Source organism: Triticum urartu, chromosome 4A (assembly GCF_056163025.1).
Source record: "Triticum urartu cultivar PI428250 chromosome 4A, HENAU_Tu73, whole genome shotgun sequence".
Classification (NCBI taxonomy): Eukaryota; Viridiplantae; Streptophyta; class Magnoliopsida; order Poales; family Poaceae; genus Triticum; species Triticum urartu.
The window spans coordinates 33,905,882-33,915,711 of NC_141876.1; the positions used below are offsets into that span (position 1 = coordinate 33,905,882).

At 47.7% G+C, this 9,830-nt stretch overlaps 1 long non-coding RNA gene across 2 annotated transcripts; it reads left to right on the forward strand.

Moving 5' to 3' along the window:
• The first annotated feature begins 2,705 nt into the window (after nt 1-2,705).
• Nucleotides 2,706-6,624, forward strand: LOC125550454 (uncharacterized). 2 transcript variants are annotated; one of them, XR_007301647.2, is made up of 7 exons: nt 2,706-2,993; nt 3,136-3,275; nt 3,791-3,910; nt 4,217-4,473; nt 4,612-4,942; nt 5,029-5,130; nt 5,944-6,624. It is a non-coding gene; the product is annotated as an uncharacterized LOC125550454 (long non-coding RNA). The 2 variants fall into 2 exon arrangements; XR_007301646.2 differs by having other exon boundaries at nt 3,136-3,248.
• Nucleotides 6,625-9,830: the final 3,206 nt, after the last annotated feature.

A 9,830-nucleotide genomic window follows, 5' to 3' on the forward strand; every position in this document is an offset into this window, starting at 1 on the left:
TACTTGCCCGAGATTCGATCGTCGGTATCCAATACCTAGTTCAATCTCGTTACCGGCAAGTCTCTTTACTCGTTTCGTAATACATCATCCCGCAACTAACTCATTAGTTGCGATGCTTGCAAGGCTTAAGTGATGTGCATTACCGAGAGGGCCCAGAGATACCTCTCCGACAATCGGAGTGACAAATCCTAATCTCGAAATACGCCAACCCAACATCTACCTTTGGAGACACCTGTAATGCTCCTTTATAATCACCCAGTTACGTTGTGACGTTTGGTAGCACCCAAAGTGTTCCTCCGGCAAACGGGAGTTGCATAATCTCATAGTCATAGGAACATGTATAAGTCATGAAGAAAGCAATAGCAACATACTAAACGATCGGGTGCTAAGCTAATGGAATGGGTCATGTCAATCAGATCATTCAACTAATGATGTGATCCCGTTAATCAAATAACAACTCCTTTGTCTATGGTTAGGAAACATAACCATCTTTGATTAACGAGCTAGTCAAGTAGAGGCATACTAGTGACACTCTGTTTGTCTATGTATTCACACATGTATTATGTTTCCGGTTAATACAATTCTAGCATGAATAATAAACATTTATCATGAAATAAGGAAATAAATAATAACTTTATTATTGCCTCTAGGGCATATTTCCTTCACTAAGACACATACCCGTACGTTGCAAAAGAAGAGTCTGTAAGAAAGGAACATGTAGAAATTAGAAAACCAACATAAAGCAAACTGACATTGCCACTAATTAATTTTTTTTGAAACCGAGGCAAAATATTTGCCTCATATATTAATTAAGGGGGAATAGAGTTTGAAATACACCTCGTAACTGAAAAAACAAAAGAGTGTTACTTTATGTTACCCAATTTCTTCGCCCCGGCGGTTACCCAAAGGATGACTTCACTTTTGATGTTGTTGAGCAAAACCGTTGGAGGCATACTCTTTTGTCGAAAGACCCGGGCATTCCGTTCGTTCCAAATGGTCCATCCCAATAGCATGGCGAGGGGGGCCATGGCTTTCTGGTTGGGGGTGCTCTTGCTTGATCTATTTACCCACCATTCCTTTAAAGAGTCCTCAAGGTGCCAAGTAGATGTGTCAAGATCTTCTAAATGTACCTACTCATTGACCAAATTCCATAGGCGAAGGGTGAATCGACATTTGACGAAAAGGTGTAGGCCAGATTCTTGTTCTCTTTTGCATAGGGGGCAGAGTTGACAGTTTGGCCATCCACGCCGGGCCAACCTATTGGCTGTCTAGATTCGATCTTGTATGGCCAGCCAAGCAAACAATTTCACCTTGGGCGGTGCCCAAGCCTTCCAAACCGTGTGATCCATAGGAGAGTGGACCATTCCAAGAAATTGCACGGAGTAAGCCGCCGTCGTGGAGTGTTGGCCATTAGTGGCATGCTTCCAAGTAATCTCATCCTCCGTGTGCTCCTCAAGTGAGAATTCCGAGATCAGAAGCCAAAGATCAACAAATTGACGAATGTGTGTCATAAAGAAGTTGGCGGTCATCTTGATTTTGTTGATCCAGGATCCCTTGTTGAGAGCTTCTCTCACCTTTCAGTTTTTTCTTGTGGAAGCCTCATGGATGAGAGGCTCAATATAAATAGGTCTCCTGCCATGCACGCAAGGCGCCTCCCAAAAAGGGGTCTTGGCCCTGTTCCCAATAGTGATAGAAGTGGAGGCATAGAAGAAATCCCGGTTCTTTTCATCGCAAGGGTTGCCCATGCCAACCCACATCTTGGAGGGCGCGCACGAATTTGACAGTGTTGAGCACACTGAGGCCTGCACGGTCGTATGGGCGGCATACGAGGTCCCAGTTTACTTTGCATTTTGCCCCTGTGGTCTTGTCAGAACCTGCCAAAAGAAAGGCACGCTGGAGCTTGTTGGTGTTGTGGAGAGTGCTCGGCGGAACAATGAGCGATGTGATGAAGTATACCAATAATGAGGAGAGCATGGAAAAATATATTGAAGGCGACTCGTTCTCTTCCCCAACCGCACGAGAGGCAAACGAGGAAGAGAAATCATTGCCCCCTCCCTCCGCCGGCGAAGCCGCTGGTCCCTGCCTTCATCTGTCGCTCCGCCGGTGGCTACGGGTGGGGACCTCGGCGCCATGTTGTTTCACTGTCGACTGGTTTGCTCTAGCCGAAACAAATGCTCCATCACAGCGGTCATTTGGCTTGTAATTCATGAATCTTCATACATGATAGCTAATTTTTTAGAACACTTTTTGAGACAATTGTCGTATTACAAGTTTATCATTTTTCCCGGCAGCTAGGCCACATATAATTACATAATGCGAAGGTTCTTTGTTTTGATTTTTTTTGAATTTGTTATGTCGGTTTCAAAATGCAGTCAAAAAATGCCAGAATAACTGTTCATACTTAGGGATTGAATCTTGCAAAAAATGATGAAATAGATATTTGTGTACCTAAAAATATTTTTTTAAAATAACAAGTAAACTATAAGGGAGTTGTAGTTCAAATTTCCATAAAAATGACTTAATTATTTTTTTGTACATAATATGTGCTAAGTTTTCTACCTCCACATCTCCTCCCGCCACACCTAAAATCTTTTCCGCTGCTGGCGAAAATTTTCCCGCTCCACATATGAGGGTATTTTTGTCACTAGAGAACACCGCCACACGCCCGCACCGCACGATATGAGGGTATTTTCGTCAAACCAATTCAGCCGCACCACACCATACCGCCGCTCCCGTCCCCCAAATCCCCAAATCCCCTCGAACCCTAGCCGCCCCTGCCCTCCCCACGAACCCTAGCCGCCCCTGCCCTCCCCTCGAGCGCGAGCCGCGGCCGATCTAGACACCGGCGGGGCGCCGCGAGCAGCGGCCGGTCCAGCCACCGGCGTGCGGCGAAAGCAGCGGCCGGTCCAGCCACCGGAGGGGCGACGCGAGCAGCGGCCGGTCCAACCACCGGCGGGGCGACGGGAGCAACGGCGTGACCTTGACCTCTCCAGGTACGGGCCTCTGGCGCCTGTGCTTCCCCGCTCCGGCTCGCCCAACCCAGCAGCACACTCCACCACCACATCTCTCTCTCTCTCTCTCTCTGCACCATCACACTCCACCGTTTCTCACTGTATTTGTTATGTCGTGGTGAAGGTTGCAGAGGTGGAAAGGAAGCAGAAGAGGGTGCCGTTCGACCAACCTCTCAGGACAAGCTGCTCACGGAGGTGCCCAAGTACAAGCGGACTATGTTCTCTGTCCTCCCCTAGGTAACTTCATGTTCATCGCACATCCAAGTAGGTGGTCCATTTTAACTAAATCCGATTCAGTTTCTGGACAACTAAGTCTACTTTTACTGAAGAAAAGTGGCGTTGCGGGAGTCTAGATAGCTCTGCAATAGTAGACTCATGATATTACGTGACCACGCAGCTCTAGTTCTGCCAGTCCCCATTGAAAATTCCAAATCAACATCAGTTCTGCACTGGCTGTTAATTTAAATATTTAATCCTATTGCTACACTTAATTTCTGCAAATTTAACGAACTGAACATTTGAACTGCAAATGTATTTTGTTTTGCACTTGCTCTCAACTGAATACTTGTATATTATACAAAGACATGATACATAAGCAATCTTTATCAATAGCTAAAAATGTGTAGCCTACAGCTTGTGTGTGACAGTGTGACTGATGTCGATGACAAGTAGTGAAGTGCTTGTGTCTAGATACTATTATATGTGCAACTATTTATCTACCTTTCAAAGCATCTGCCCACTTTATATTTTTAACTTGTAACTGCTATGCTGCTCCCTAGGCCATTAACTCGTCCAGCAAGCAAGGCAAGTAAACCAGGCAACAACCAAGCTGACTAGCACAGTTCCAATTCCCGTGAGATCCACTATGACAAAGATGACAACGAGCAAGAAACTCGCAGGTATACAACTTGTTTGTTGAGTGTGCTGTTTGGTTTTCTATGGACGTGAATTGTGCTTTGCATAGTTTCGTGCCTAGCTAATGTTTGTAACCTAGTAACTGAAATTTACGTCTTCTAGGATTGCAAAACAAAATAAAATAGTTCGCTCCTGATATGTACTCTGTATAAAAAAAATAGTTCGCTCCTGATTTGTATTTGTATTCTAGGATTGCTAAGAAACTCGCAGCTCAGTTGTTTGTGTTGTCTTGCTTCTCCTATGCATTTCAACCATTCAGTCTTACAATTATATTTTTTGTTCATGTAAAGAAGCGCCAACTGCTGAATACGAGAAGATTAGGGCTAAAAATTTGATGAGGAACAACCGCATATTCCAATCACTTGGCATCGCTGCATTAGGTATGATGGTTAGGAACTCAAATCGAATGCAGCAAAGTAGTGTCATCACCGATGGGGACTCAGCTTCTGCCATAACACAACAAGGCTCAAGCTCTGAGTAGAGTCCTGACGATGAGGTCATTGAGGAGGATGAAGTTGATGATATTGTAGTGGAGAAGGAAGATAAGGTGCTAATTCTACTTTTGTTTTTGAGGGATGGGGGCTATTTGTATGCTATATGTGCTTCAGTGCTTTGACTAATTCTGGAAATACATTTTTTGCATGAGATCTAATAGTTGTCTCTCTTTTATTATAATGCTTTGAAGGTTCCTAAGAAGGCAAGGAAGTCGATCAATAAAAAGACATGATGTCTGAAGATAGATATGTTGTCTTTATCTCTACCTTCCTTTACTAAACATCAGTTGTGCTACTTGGAGAGATGATGATAACATTGATTTGCATGCTATTATGGCTGCATACCCTTTTGAACTGCAACTTGGATTGCAATCTTTAGGGGCCTTTGTGGTTGCTCCATTAATTCTCATACATCTTTTTCCATGGTAGGAAACCTGTCAGTCGAACAAGGAGAACCGTTTCGAAGTTAAGTTCCATCAGAAAACTGGTTCTCGCCCCTACATTTCCCATGTGCATGCTTTGGTAAGGATCTCTCATGTTTTCATTTGCTACTACAGTGATTCTTTCAATTGTTTCTTATTGTTCCATTGTGTCGTGAACAATTTCAGAAAGAGGCTCGGAAGGGTGAAGAGTTGACTTTGTTTGATCTATTCAAGGAGTGCCACAATGGCAAGAAGACTGGTTTCTCTGAGCCAGTTAAGAAGGCGATAGTAAGTTTCTACTATTCTTTTCTGTGTTGATGAGGCTTGTTTACCTCATCCTTGTTACACTTGATTACATTATATGACTTCTGCTCGACAGATTTGATAGAGATGGGTTGTTCAAAGTAGTACAGTATATGATTCATGTTTTGTTATAGTTTGTTTGTCCCAATCCTCTGTTTCATTGCATTGCATATTCATTTTGGTACTGGAAATGCGACAATATTCAGGCAATTTTAGTTCTTGTTGCAGTCCAGCAGGTACTGCTTTGTCGTTTAACACTGGTAATTAAGAGAGTGTTGTATGCTCTTTGATTATTTTTCTAGTGATTGCCTGAAGCATCTATCTTCCTTGCTTTCGAAGTGGAGAAACTCTGTCATTTCATATACGGTCTGAATGAAATGTTTAGGACTTGTGGAAGTGGATTCTCTAATACTGTATACTGTACTAAAGAAACAACATATGCGCTCCTGAAATGTACTACATTCTTCTCCGCTCCATGTTCCCATTTAAGCTAAACAAAGGTGCACTTAGTTTCCTAATTTAAATTTCAACAATGGTTTGTTGTGTATGCTTACCTGTTTAATAAACCTGGTGCCATGCTTCTTTCATGTAGTTGATAGTAACTTGCAAAAAAAGTGATTCCCAAGAATGATTAATTCTGCTTGTCTGCTTCAAAGTTTTCAAATAACTACTAGTTAATTAGTAGCATGGAGACTGGATTATTATTTAGTCAACATTCTTGAATAGTTTGCTTATAAAGTTTCCTAGTCATTCAGAACCAACTGCAATGACATGTGTACATCTTTCTTTAAATGTCAGGCTGACATATAAAAAGCTATGGAACAAGGGGTACCAGAAGGTGGAGAACCAAAGAATGTTGCTGCTGTTGTTGCTGACATTCTCACTAAAGAATGTCCCTCAAACACATTCCTTCAAAATGTTGGCCTTGATTCGAGCTCCAAGAAGTTCAACAGGTCTTCATCTGCTTTGGATGCTCATGTACAAGAACTAGAGTACAAGCTTGAGAGGGAGAGGCAAGCCGCTGAGTTGATGTGAGAGGAGCTTGTTGAGGTCAAGAAGAAATCAGAGGAGACCGAAGCTGCACGCGCCGCAGAGTATCAGTTGTTACTGCAAAGAGTTGAGGCCACCGATGCGAGGGCTGTAGCAAGTGATGCTAGATTTGCGCGTCTCATGGATCTATTCGAAGGTAAAATAGTTTAGTACGGCATGGTTGATGTTGGCTTTGGGACCTTTGATGTTGAGTTGTTTGGACCTGGGGTTGATGAGTTTTGGTTGACTGGACATGTGAATCACAATATGGACCAGGGATTGGCTGTGGTTTGATGAGGTTCTGTTTTGGTTGGTGCATCTTATGAACATGGTGTACTGATACTAAGCTACTGGCTATGTTATTTTGGTTGGTGCATCTTATAAAACTGTGGCGTAATGATACTTTTGGGCCTAAGTTAATGAAATCTAGGAGAATTATATTTATCATTCTATTCTCCTGTATTGGTTGACTGCCAAATTGTGCAATGATTTTTTTTCTTTTTGAGCTACTGTTGGCTATTGGCTGGACAGCGAAAATACTAAATTGTATGAGTGGGCTTGCTCGTCTCAAGGCCCAATATAGTTTTTTTGATAGAAAAAGATTCATATATTTTTGTTGGTTAGAGAGAAGGGCTGGCATTGAATAAATGGACTGCACATTGCCTGAGCCCAAGAACTATAACAGGCCGTGGCCCAAAAGTAAATGTAAAAATGGGCTAAATTATTGGGCCCAGCCCATTAAAACAACTGATTTGGACTAATCCTACATGGCATCCATGTCATCATTTTTTCCACGCCAGCGCCATGCTGGTTCAGCCACATCAGATCCTAGGTGGCCTAGGCTCATTAGTAATGACCATAATTTTGGTCAAAGATTTAACGACCAAAATTTTGGTCAAGGGCGGCCATGACCAAAATTTCAGAAAAGGTCACGTTTGTTCGTTCTTGACGGCCAACTGTTGACCTTCCGAATTTGGTCAAAAAAAGGTCAATAAACGAAAGCAATGACGAATTAACGACCAAAATGGGGAGTCATAATTGACCGTATTTCTTGTAGTGACGTCCGACACACCATGGCGACTCGCAAGTCCCCGGCTGATGCTTGGTACTCGCCGGCCCTGGATTCCCCAAATTTGTCGGAGAAGAATCTCGCCCTCGCGCGCCTGATGACGGTGGCGCAGGGCAGCGAGGGGGCGACTGTGCTCAAGGTCGGCTCCGACCAGCCTGAGGGCAAGGGGAGCACCTTCTACCGTTCTTCGTGAGCGCCATCGTCGCCGGTCTGGTGCCTCCTTTCTCCGAGTTCTTTTTTGCCGTTCTCCGCCAATACAATTTGCAGGCCCTGCATCTCCACCCCAACTCTGTCCTTCTCCTGGCGACTTTCGCCTACTATTGCGAGGCTCATGTTGGTGTGAAGCCCTCGGTGGCCTTGCTGCGCCACTTTTTCTCCCTCCGGGTTTCTGGCGCTCAGGTCTCCGCATGCGCGAGCTTCATTGCATACTCCAGCTCCAACGCCATCTCGAAGCCCGGGAAGAGGATCGAAGGCTACCGGAGCAAGTGGGTCATGATGGATGTCGGGCGCCTCCACCCTCGTCTGGTATTGCCCACGGGGCAACCTAAGTCCGTTGACGCATGGTCCCGCGCGGAGCTTGTCGACCCTCACGCGAAGGCGGTGTTGAGGAGGATGAACGCGGACCTGAGGCCAAGCAACTTGGGGGCGGCGAAGCTGACCGGGGCCACGCTCCTAAGGGAGTTCTTGGAGCACCGGGTGGCTCCGCTCCAGGAGCACTCGCTCCCACTGTGGAGGCTTGGAGGAGCAGACGCCGCCCTGCGCCTGAGCTCCGAGGCCCTGACCGACGAGGATCTGACTGCGTCCCTCCATTCCTTGGTTGGGGGAGATGTGGCGAGCCCGGTGGACGCCCCCGCCCCCCTGTTCCTCCGTGACGACTGGGAGCAGGTGGTGGACGCCTTGCCCACCTTCAACGGCGAGGGGCTGGTGCCCGCGGCAGCTCCCGAAGACCTGGCGGTCCTGGCGACGGTGAACTTGTCCTCCGACAGCTCCAGTGGGGAAGAAGAGGCGGAGGAGGAAGTGTCCGACTCGGAGGAGACTGGCGAGGATTGGAGGGAGTCCTTCCCTCGACGCAGGTCCCAGGCCCTCCGCTCCATGCCGGACGACGACGAGGCCAGCGCTAGGCGAGGAAGGGAGGGCTCTTCCTCGGTCACGAGGAAGGGCAGGTCGAGCCTGGTTCCCCCACGGTCTGCTCTGGTCCCTGGGGGTCCAAGGCCAGCTCCATCTCTTCTGACGCGCCTTTTGCTTCCGGGCCCTCCAAGGCTGACCCCCGCTACAGACTCTCGGGCTTCAAGTATGGCCAGAAGTTGCTTGAGTCCACGGACGACGTCCAATAAGTGCTCGATTCGTGCTCTGCTTGGTTTCTGCCGCTGAGGCTTGACATTTGTGCTCTTTTAGCAGGCCGGCACCTGCGGCCAAGAGGTTGAAGGAGGCTTCTGCGGCCCTGCTTGGGGCGAATCCGTCTGCCGGGGAGACGCCTTCGGCCGTTGGGGGAGAGGACGGCGAGGCCCGCGCCTCTCCGACCCAACCGCCCTCGCGAGGCCAACTGGGGCACCCCGGCGAGGAGTCAGCCCCCGTGGCCTCGCTGGACCTGGAGTCGACTGTGCCCGATGCTGCGGCCGTGGCGGCCAAGGCTCAAGAGGTCCCTTCCTGCCAAGCCGTGGCCACGTTGCCATCTTCTCCGCCTGCTCCACAGGTTCTTGTCTCTTCTGCTCCCTCCGCTGCTGTCCTGGACCAGGTTGCCAACGAGCTGAGCCAACCGCGGGGGGATCTCCTGAGCGCGGACCCTCGTCTGGTGGCCGGGCGCCTGGAGTTGGCCTCTGGCTAGGCCCGTTTTGCTGCTTCCGTTCGAGCGGTGCTAAGCCATGCCGTGTCATCCTCCGACGAGGAGAGTCGGGCCACCAACCAAGCCAAGGCCGCTCGCGATGCTGCCCTGGGCGACGTCGCAAATGCCTAGGGCCGCTGCAAGACTGTAACACCCCGGATGTAACTTTCCCAATTTGTACTCCAACTCTTGCCGTTTCCGGCGTTAAGTTATTTTATTTTCTCGGATTCGGGTCTTTGTCTCCGTGTGTTGTGGTCGTTGTCATGCATCTCATATCATGTCATCATGTGCATTGCATTTGCATACGTGTTCATCTCATGCATTCGAGCATTTTCCCCGTTGTCCGTTTTGCATTCCGGCGCTTCGTTCTCCTCCGGTGGTCATTTCTAGCTTTCTTTCGTGTGTGGGGATTAAACATTTCCGGATTGGACCGAGACTTGCCAAGCGGCCTTGGTTTACTACCGGTAGACCGCCTGTCAAGTTTCGTATCATTTGGACTTCGTTTGATACTCCAACGGTTAACCGAGGGACCGAGAAGGCCTCGTGTGTGTTGCATCCCAACACCCTTCCAATTTGGCCCAAAAACCCACCTAAACCTGCTCCATCATCTAGAGCGTTCGATCACAATCGCGTGGCCGAAAACCGTACCTCATTTGGACTCTTCTAACTCCCTCTACCTATAAATATAGCCTCCTCCCCAAAAATTTCGGATCAAGTCGACCCTAACCCTAGCTCCCCGCTCCTCTCCGCGCGCCGGACGTGTCC